Source organism: Haemaphysalis longicornis, unplaced genomic scaffold, assembly GCF_048455015.1.
Source record: "Haemaphysalis longicornis isolate Haplotype H1 unplaced genomic scaffold, Haemaphysalis longicornis Haplotype H1 scaffold_4, whole genome shotgun sequence".
Taxonomy (NCBI): Eukaryota; Metazoa; Arthropoda; class Arachnida; order Ixodida; family Ixodidae; genus Haemaphysalis; species Haemaphysalis longicornis.
In genome coordinates this window covers 9,431,053-9,441,577 of record NW_027526361.1, presented here as the reverse complement: position 1 = coordinate 9,441,577, position 10,525 = coordinate 9,431,053, and positions in this window count along the sequence as shown.

Genomic DNA, 10,525 nt, shown 5'->3' with positions numbered 1-10,525 from the left:
GCTCGTTCCTTCGTGTATATAGTAGTAATGCCAAACAGACATCTCCAACATACCTCAGTGAGCCTCAGTAATAATCGAGGACGAGTAGCAGCTGGCGGTGGGAACATCGCAGTCTCACGCCCCCAACACATTTTTTGACAATGCTAGGGGCGTAGGGAGAAGGGGGAATCAAATAAACATGTACAATCGCCGACCAATTTTTGGGCTCTCAAGAGGCCGAGATAGCGTCCGCAATATAGGACTGTCGGAAAAAGCATATTCACGCCAAAAAAGGTCACTTTAGTTACCGAGCAACTTGAAAAAGTGGCCAATCTGTTTCGGCGGCGCGCTACGTTGCTGTACCAATGGGTCAGCATGCCTGTCGGCAAAGGGACGTTCTCGTTGTAACCAGCAGAAAGCACCATGAGGGCTCGCGTTAGTTAAGAACGAGTTGGTAGCACAGCCACAGGGTTCTCATTGTCGGAGCCCGAGTCATCTTGTACTGGCGATGAAACCGCGATCGGTTGCTGAAGTGGCGAAGCAAACAGGGCAACCGACCTTATGAGACTACAAGACGCCCACGGGCGATAGACGAGTGACTGACGATGCAGAAAAACAAAATTGCAGCGACGTGTTCGCTTTCGGTAGCTTTTGATTCGCGATCGAAACAAAAAGTCCTGAAAATCGAATGGGATGGGCTTTAAACGTGCGATATATTGGTCGGTGTTATACATTAACTGTATAAAGCGCGTGACGGTGGCATCGAAAAATCCAATATTCAGGCAGGTCCGCGAAATAGGGCGTTGGAAAAAATCGATGGCGACTGTGTTTGTAAAAGTGGTGAATAAATTAGTGTATAATTACAAAGCCTGATGTTTTATTGCCAATTTCGGTGTAATCACTAGTTATACCTTCTACACTGATGCTAATCGTTAAACTGTCGCTGAATTAAGATCTTGCCATCAGTGCTGTAGCTCGAAAGTTTGTCAGAGGACTGTTTCGCGCATGTGTGACTCGTTTCTTTAAGTTTGATGAAGTGCACATTTCCATTCAGACGACAATTTTGTGTACAACACCATCCAGTCTACATCTTCGTGCTTCCGCTTGCCTCGCTGTGTTTTATCTTCTACTACTCGTAAGCGTGTGCCTATGTGATAATATTTAATTCCTGGGGTGGTTGCTTGTTTTCTTAAGCATTGCGCATTGACTTGGTAACCATACAACCGCACTTGCTCGCGTTTATGCTTCATGTCAAGTTTACTGTTGTATGAAGGGTACTTAGATGAAGGGTATTTTTTTTAGAAGAACTAAGCTTCATCGGATAGGTTTTCTTTACACCCGGGGGCAAAGATTCCCAGATACGAACAGTGGTTTAGTACGTGGTTTCACGAGGGAGGCCACCGCTGTTCTCGTCGGCCTTATAATTCTCAGGCCTCTGAGCTTGGGTGCGATGGAGGGAGCGTTTCATTTATCCTTAAAATGTACAGCTTGTCGATTGAAGGACGGCCTTATCTGGTTACAAGCTCCGCAGTTTATGCGGGGGTATATGTCCTTGTTCCGGAACCTTACGCAAAGCTCTACTAAAGGACCGAAAGATTATATGCACCTCGACTTGCGTTCGCGTTTCACCTTTTTTTTCCCCGTAATTCCAAAGCAAAGAAGGTTGGAATGATGAAGACTGTTTTGGGCGCCCCAGCTTCACATGGCGACAGTGTTTCCCTTTCTGACGTTAGTTGGTTAAGCTGGAGCTGGAGTTCAATTGGGTCGCCATCACGACTGATCTGAGTTCTTTCCAATGCGTCGATACGGGACAAAAGGTGATTTTCATCGATGGTAGTTTGAGCGCCTCGGGCGATTCAGAGTTCAGCTAATGTACTGTGTTTTTTTTAGGTCTGTATTCTTGACGACTAAGCAAAGTAATTCGATCGCTGGGAGGGCAACGTCGTTATCGGGTTCAAAATTTATTTCCACATCACCTGATAACTGGAGCACAGGGCGAAGACGTGGCCGTTGATGTAGGAAATGGCGTAGCGATGAGCACGAAGCTGCACGCCAATGATACAAAAGGAACGGCACCGAATTTCACGCAATTGATCGTCTGGAAGTTACGTCTGCTCTGCAAATAACGTCCGGCTGAATGGCGTTGGTGTTACTGCCATAGCTCCGTTTTAAAACTTACTGGCAGGTTAAAGTTAATGCACTTCCGGAACGATTCTGTCGCTGCCAAAGCTGGTAAAACCAAGGCTCTGGGCAAACTTTTCCAAGTACCGTAGAGAGTGAGGGGATCTTCACTTGGAGAACAGACTCATGTTGTGTCTCCCCGACTTGGGAGGAGCATTGGACACATTAAAGGAGGAACTTAAAGGCAGCTTAGCAAGGCAGCACGTTAAGGCACGCTACGAAGGAGAGGCACTTAACGAGTTTGAAAAAGTGCAGACGTGTGGGAGAGTAGAGAAGAGGGTTGAGGCTTTCGTGAAGGCATGGGTTGTATACCACGTGTCAAGTGCATCTATATGCGGAGAACGAATCCTCACAATAAAGGGGTTGGTCCTTAATGCCAACTTTTTGCCAGAAGCAGCACAAAGACGCGGCCGGAGCAGTGATTCGGCGATAGAAAATATTTATTGACACGTCTAAGCAAAATGCAGAGTACAATTATAATCGAAGCATAGCACGAATGACTGTAAATGTCCATGCCAGCTACATCACCAAAAGTACAAGCGAACGAAAAAGGAATAAACAAGTCAAACAGTTCCATATTCAGCGATTATAAAGGAAATAAAGCTATATTCGAAACAGCTGTACAGAATTCAAGAGTCCTTGCAACTGGCACCTAGAGCAAGACAGTTCTCAGCAGTTTCGAGGCTCGTCGTGTCTCTTCTGATGTGGGAGGTCAAAAATCCGACGACACCTAACACTTCTTATGACCCAAAAAAGCAGCGCAAAAGAAGACAACACGACGAGGACTACGATTACCTCGCAGTCCTCGTAGGGGAACCTGTCGAGCCACCGGTAATTTATGATACGCCGCAGACGCTACACAACGTTGAAGCCGATATCAACGCTGGCTTTTGTGCTCTCTTTGAAAAAGAGGAGCGGTCGCAGATGTTTGACGTATTGACCTCTGTGACGGAACCAGGAATGTTGACATCGGGACAGCCCCAAAGTCATGCTGTGGACGATGCGATAAAGTTGGTTATGCAAATAGATGACGGAGCCATTTAAGCTGTATGTAAAGCGAGGTATCCGTACGCCTGACGCCAGCCTCTGCAACAAACGCGCAGTTGTCGTAACTAAGTGTGAAGGAGCAGAGGGCGAAGCGTAACCCGGATGAACCCCACGCTCAACATTAAATTCTTGTAAAGTGCGTCCATTCCCCTTCCCCCGCTTCACTGTACAGTAAAGGACTCGGACTTGAATTTGCGAATAAAGACAGGTTTTACGCCAGACAGCTCGAGTGACTGAAAGAGGTTCGCGGAATGGATAATACCAAAGGCTTTTCCATTGTGAACTGAACCCTTACGCGGATGTTTTTTTCTCCTCGAAGGCGACAGGGTCTGGAAACGGCTGGAAAGCTGCTCGTGCATCTCCTGGAACCTTGGTCATTTTCATTTATACAACGATGGCTTCTGGCTTTAAACAAGGCAAGAGCCTTTCAAGAAGGAGGCCTATCGGAGTTGGTTCTTCTGTATACCAGCCCCAAAGCAACGTGCGACGGCGACATTTCGGCGATCTCCGTGGCGTGCATCAGGCCTTTTCCACTTCAGCTACGCTCCCGCTCTCGGCGAGAGCAAACCTGGTCGACTAGGCTGGCCCTTTTCGGAAGGCTAAGGCAGCGCTGGGGCAAGGGCTCTTCGCGCCGCCAGTCCTTCGGAGGAACCTTCCACTATTTGCTCTCTGACCACCACGAAGGCAATCACGGCCGCGGTCAGCCGGCTTTTGCACTGAGCCTACCAGCACGACGCAATACGAGTCGTATGTATGCCGGCAGCCCAGCTTCGCTTTATATTTCTAATTTTGTAGTTCTAGTCCCTTCTGGATCAAAGCAACTCTAGCCTGAGAGCATTTACCTAAAGTAAAAGAAGAAACTTCATCTTCTACGCTTATTTTATAGCATGATGGAGTGAAACGCTTATGTCTTGCTCAAAAGAAAATTAGCTATAAAAAATAAACTGGTTTGCCGTTCGGTGGGCAACACTGGAGGTGTGGTGATGCAAATTGATGGCGCAGCTATTTAAAGGCTTCGAACGTACTCCACTGGCTTTGGGAAACTTCTGGACGGTATTCGAAACTCTCCCTAGAGAGAGTTCATCGATAACTACCGCTGTCAGGTGATCTGCATATGCAAATAACTGCATAACACTATCTCAATACTCTTAAAATACGTTTCGAAAGCCTAATGTGAAATTAGTAGGCACTATAGTAAAGCGATATATAGGTCCGTGGTTTCAACTGGTGACCGGTACAAATCGGACTTTTCTGCCCTTGCCAAGAAAATTGAAAGATAAACTAAGTTATCGGGTGTCATTTTCCTCCATATATTTTAGACTCACGCCCTCAAAATCATTGCTCTTGACGCGAAAGTATTAATTTAATGACTGGGCGCCCAGTCGAAATGGAACACGTAAGTTAGGCTTTGTTGCGAGAGAAAAGTTATGTTTATGGGAATAAACGCCAGCCGAAAAATTCACTTAAATAAGACCGGTGAGAGAGAGAGAGAGAGAGAGAGAGAGAGAGAGAGAGAGAGAGAGAGAGAGAGAGAGAGAGAGAGAGAGAGAGAGAGAGAGAGAGAGAGAGAGAGAGAGAGAGAGAGAGAGAGAGAGAGAGAGAGAGAGAGAGAGAGAGAGAGAGACGTGGTTATTGAGCAAACGGGTGTATCATAATCACTCCTGAATGGGTGGCCAAAAAAGAGAGGTGGCGTAAACTGAAACGAGGTAGACGAAAAATGATGTAGTAGAATTCAAAAAGCAAGAACAGCAATAGATCCCTGCTAAACTTAGACTTCAATAGTTCCAAGCGGTAAAAGAAGGTTTCTCTGTGGCTAATTTCGTAAAAGCAGTGTGTGAAGCGACATTTATAAAAGAGCGCTTGGGAGGCGCCTACGCGTTGCCTTCACCGCAGCACAATATCTAATACCAGCCTCTGCTTCACGTGGATGTACGAAACCAGCATTTGCAGAGGGAGGGGTGGGGCCTTACTCACATTCCGCGGCACTCAGGGCTGTGGCCTTTGAGTGCTTTTTGTAGAGGCCATGAAAGGTCACAGACAATAAGTAAACAAGCGAAGAGCCGTGTTTTGCCGCCATTTTTGTGTGACTCGGGCTCTAGTGCGTTTTTCCCTTTCCATTGGCCGGCGCCACATGAAAAGCCCTGGCGCGCTCTTCTCGCAAAGCGAAGCAGAGGCCGGTCGCTGGGTAAGTGCCCCAAGGTAAACCGTCTTGCCATCATCCGGCAAGATGAGGCAGCCCAGCCTATAGTGGAACATCCATTACTGCTTGGGGCGTGGGTATGCGGAAGAATATTTCACGATATATAGACATCATCAATTTCTTCCTGGTTTTTTGCTTTGTTCGACCATAATTCCTCTAGCAGAGCTTTTCTTTCAACACTTTTACCGGTTTTATTACCTTGGTGTATTCCTCATTTTTACCCTTTTTGTCTATATTCTCATCGGGGGCGAAACAATCTATTTCAAACACTTAAATCGTGCGCCGGAAAGCGGGGCATGGCTTCTTTGTATTTTTGCACAGACAAGTGCAGCCTTGAAAAATACTAACCAGTGAGTGACTTCGTATTTACAGCAAACTTAGCCGAAAACAAGAGAATTCGGTGCAGCCTTTCACGCTGCTGGGATTGGGAACCATTAGCTGTGAACGAAGCAAAACAGCAGGCGTGTGACATAAAATGCAATGAATTCCAGGGTACATACAAAGATGAAGAGCAATACGGCAAGCAAGCAGGGAAGGGTTATTTTGCTGAGCACGTCCTTCTGCCCCGCGGGCCGGATAGACGGGCGAGAAGCAGGGAGGCTAGAGGGGACGAGGGTAAGTAACAGTGCGCATCGGATGGTCTCGGGCAGCGAGAATTGTAGCCTCTGTTGCCGTACGCATCGGAAAATTGAGGCATGTTCGCGAAGACTTTGCTTGCGTTAAGGCGAAGACAGAGCTCAAAACTGCATGCGTTGTCTTCTGGCGGGCTTTGACGTTCTATTATTACTCCTTAGAAAGACACCGAAGCGCTCAATGCTCGAGAACGTTACATGCATGCTTTCTAATACCGTGGAATACGAAAGTACTGTGCCGCCTTTAAATTATGCGGAATAGAAGAAATGTCAGGGGTTATGCGGGGTGAAAGTTTCGAGCGTGGGTGGCTAATGATGCTCTTCGGGAGTTTGAAACCTTTTTTAAAATGCGTTTTATGGAGTGTGTAAAATATCCGATCCCTGACGTCAAATAACTAGTTCTGATTTCAGGGAATGTGCGGTTCGTAATGAGTTGCGTACGAGCAAAGGTTAGTTAGTGCGCTCTGTTTATTACCGGTTTTAGAAAAAAAGACACTCATGCAGGCGCTACAAAGCCTTATACGCATGTTTACGGGCGTACGGGTAGAACTAAATACTTCACATAGAGTTTCTATCAGGCTGCAAATAAGGCCCGTTAGGGTTGATGTCGGATAAAGAAATCAACGTTTGGATTAATGATTAGGAGTTTTAGGTAGGATCACTAAAAGCGCGTTTCACCTATTTAGGAGCGTCGTACGAAGCGAACTCAGTGTTCAACCGCTGTCCTTAAAGGGGCCATGCAGACAAAACACAAGTGTGGTTCATTCGAAAGATTCCCTCCTTAGAATCATACTGACACCACTTTTAACGCACAGTTCGCTCAAATAAGCTATATAATTAAGAAAAAGGGAATGACCATGCGACCAATTAGCCAATTTCCCACAACACAACCTATGATGTCATATGCCGAGCAGTGCGATTGGCTGAGGCCGGCAATAGCAAACGCAAATTAGACAGGACTCATAAGCTTGCCGAATGAGCTATTTTTGCTTAAGTATAATGCATATTCATTTTACAGCAGTAAGAATTGTGTGGTAAACAATGAAAGTTACGAAAATACACGTAAACATGGAAGTACCGATGTGCACTGCTGTTGGTACTGGGCGCACTATGCTTGTTTTAGCTGCACAGCACTCCGCCGCTTTTGAGTTGTCTTACACGACACTGGCCGATTGGCGTAAGCGACGTTATCTTACGGGACCCTGTCTGTCGAACATAACCCATGTTTCACGAAACTATTACTTTTTACCGTAACAAAAACAAGCCACGTGCAAATACGGTCAAAAATTACGTCCATCTTCCCGCGAGGGAACCCTGGTGTGATGCGACGCATCGGGGAGTTCAACGAAGTAGTCAAAGCAAGGTCACGTCAGTGCGAGAGCGAGCGCTTGACTGAACCGCCGCGGCGCGATACCCGCTTTATATTCACAGCGATTGAAGGAGAGGAGACAACGGAGGAGAGTCGCGCATGCGCACACTTGCGCGCACCGGAGCAGTTGTTAACGCAGCGAAGCGCGCGCCAAACAAGCGCGCCAGCTGTGGTATGCTAATGAGCCGGAGTGAGAGTGTTGCACACAGCTGTGGGAGAGAAGAACGGAGGAGAGATGCGGACGGACGCCGCGACGACGACGCAGGAGGGACAAGCCCGAGAGCAAGAGATGCGTCGCATCTAAAACAAAGCAACGGCGGACAACGGCCCGTGGCTGACTATGGTAGCGCCATCTGGGAGGACTGACTGTAAGCAAGGCCGCAGAGTGTAATGACGCACTGACAGTTCTTTTGAATATCCGCCCTCATGACTTCATGGCAGACGTCACGAAAATACACGATTTGGCGGGAGCATCAAAATTTTAACCTAAATTAATTAATTTCTCAGTGAATACGGCATCGTTTGCTGCCGGACAAGCGCTGAGGCATTATAAAGCACGAAATCCTTCGAGTAAAACAAACGTATTTTGTCTGCATGGCCCCTTTAAAGAATTAAGTACGGCACACTGCTCAAATTTGCAGGAAATGGGGGCATATTACCACTGATGTTCGAGCAAAATATAAAATTGAGGAAGAGGCAAATATACCAACCAAGGTCATTTATTAAAGCGGTCCAAACGTTTCGGAGCCTACTCGGCTGCTTAATCAGGGCAGACTGTGTATGACGAGAAGCAGTGCTCAGTTACATAAGGTGTCTTCTTTCTTTTTTTTTACTTTTCACTGCGAAGCAGTATACCTGTAACCAGTCAAGCCAATTTTCGTGTCCGCGTCAGCAGGAAAATCCAAGGCTACTACTGGCTACGAAAACGAGTATCCCAGGCTATCACTGGCTTCTGGCTACACCGCTGGCTACATAAACTGCTGGCACCGTCAGGCGTCGAACCTGGGCCCGTATAGAGAAGAGGAGCGAGAGCACGCCGTCTTTCCGACTAAGCTACACCCACTTTTTAAAATTCATTTTCACCAACATACAAAAAGCCTGGACTATAGCCTCAATCATCGGCCAAATCACGGCCGACCCCGCACGGGGCACCTTGAGTAATCTTGGTGACGGTATTAGCGACACTGCGGACCCCGAACCCCCATACTCACACTGTAACCGACCGTGGTAATGAGTTTTAAGGTGAAGGGTAGAAACCTCAAACGGTGGCGGTCGGGGCCCAGGTCAAACTTCCCTCCCTGTCTGTTTACCAGGCAGGGAAATCCGGGACCTCTTCAGCTATCAGGGTAAGGCTGACGAAGAAAGTACCCCCGTCTCCCTGCTTTTATACTATGCCGTATAGTAATTTCACCCCCCCCCCCCAAAAAAAAAAAAACAAAAAAAAAACGTGATATGTCCCTGAAAAGGGGCCGCACCGATGTATCCTTTCCGTCCTTACCAACTATCTCAATCCCAAAGCCAACCAACTATCCCTGCTTCCTGATCATCGAATCTGTTGAAAAAGAAAAGCATGTTGCCTCTCTGTCCGTGTTCTTGGTCACAAAGTTCATAGAAGGTAGAATAGGAGAATCCTACAAAGCCAAAAAAAACAGAGAACCGGAGAACTGTTGGTCGAAGTAAATACCCACCATCAGGCAACAAATCTCCTGAGCCAGACACGCATCGCAGATCTTGACATCACGGTCACGTCCCACCGAAGCCTTAACAGCTCACAGGGCGTGATTTCAGATCCTGACCTCATGAATGAAACCGAAACCGATCTACTGGAGGGCCTGAAAAGTCAGGGCGTAACAGCAATAAGGCGCATAACGATACGCAGAGAAGACAAATTCCTACCAAGCACCTGATCTTAACCTTTGACTGGTCCACACTTCCAGAATTCAATAACGCAGGATACATTCGATCCTCAGTTCGGCCATACATCCCTAACCCGCGGCGCTGTTTTAAGTGTCAGAGGTTTGGGCATAGTACCCACTCCAGCCGTGGCCGAATTACGTGTGCAAAGTATACGCAACACGATCATCCACCTGACAACTGCCCATCACAAACCCTCATCTGTGCTAACTGCCAGGGACCCCTAGAACATGCGAGAAGTTCAAACAGGAAAAGGAAATTATCAAGGTTAAAGTCACTCAGAACCTTACCTTCCCAGAGGCGCGAAAGAGGTTCGCCTCTTTCACCCTGCGGAGGTACGCCGACGCCGCTCACTGGGGGGCGGAGCGGCGTCTGGTTTCGGCGCGTGCATGTCGTGTGCAGGATATTTGGACTTCTTGAGTTGGCTTTGCCGCAAGGCTTCTGTTCAGCACGCAGAACGAAAATGCATGGAAATCTAACCACAAACAGCTTAATTCCCTGTAAAATTGAAGGTCATCCCATCCTGCGAATGTGGATGTCCGGCAGAGAGCTGTAAAATCATTCTCACTTATTCTAGTAACAGCCGTCACAATGGCTTTGTTGTAGCTACTATATATACTGATAGGAATACTCGCAACTGCGGACACCCTTTTGGATAACTTCAAGTCGATGAAAATACGCCGCTGTGGGTATGTGCATCGGTCTCCAATAAGAAACGCGCAAACAACTTCTTTTTCGGTCCTGACCTCCACATTGAAATCAGCGCTTACGACCACAGGGGTAGCGTCATCGTAACTACCCCGGTCAGAGGACAGTCCGAGGTCAATCCGAGGACGCCTAAGCACATTTCAAAGGTGCAGTGACATTAAATTTGTGTATTTAGGTTTTTTGGGTGTGATGTGTCCGTACTACCCCATAAAACATAACGCACGAATAAAAAGTGGCCAAAGTGGTTCCGATTATGAATGACAGCGGTATTCATGGAATCAGTTTCGGTTGCGGCCGCTGTGAGCCCGGGCGCTCTTCGGCGGCCATGACGTCACATTTTATGTTCAAGCCAGAAGACAACCTCCCCTTTACCCCCTATCTCAATTAAAGATTACTTCCGCCGCATTCAGCCGATCTGGAACTGCCCAGAGTTGCGGCCGGCGGGGCGAAAAAGGATAAAAGTCACCACAACCCCCCCAAAATGTTTAGATTGTG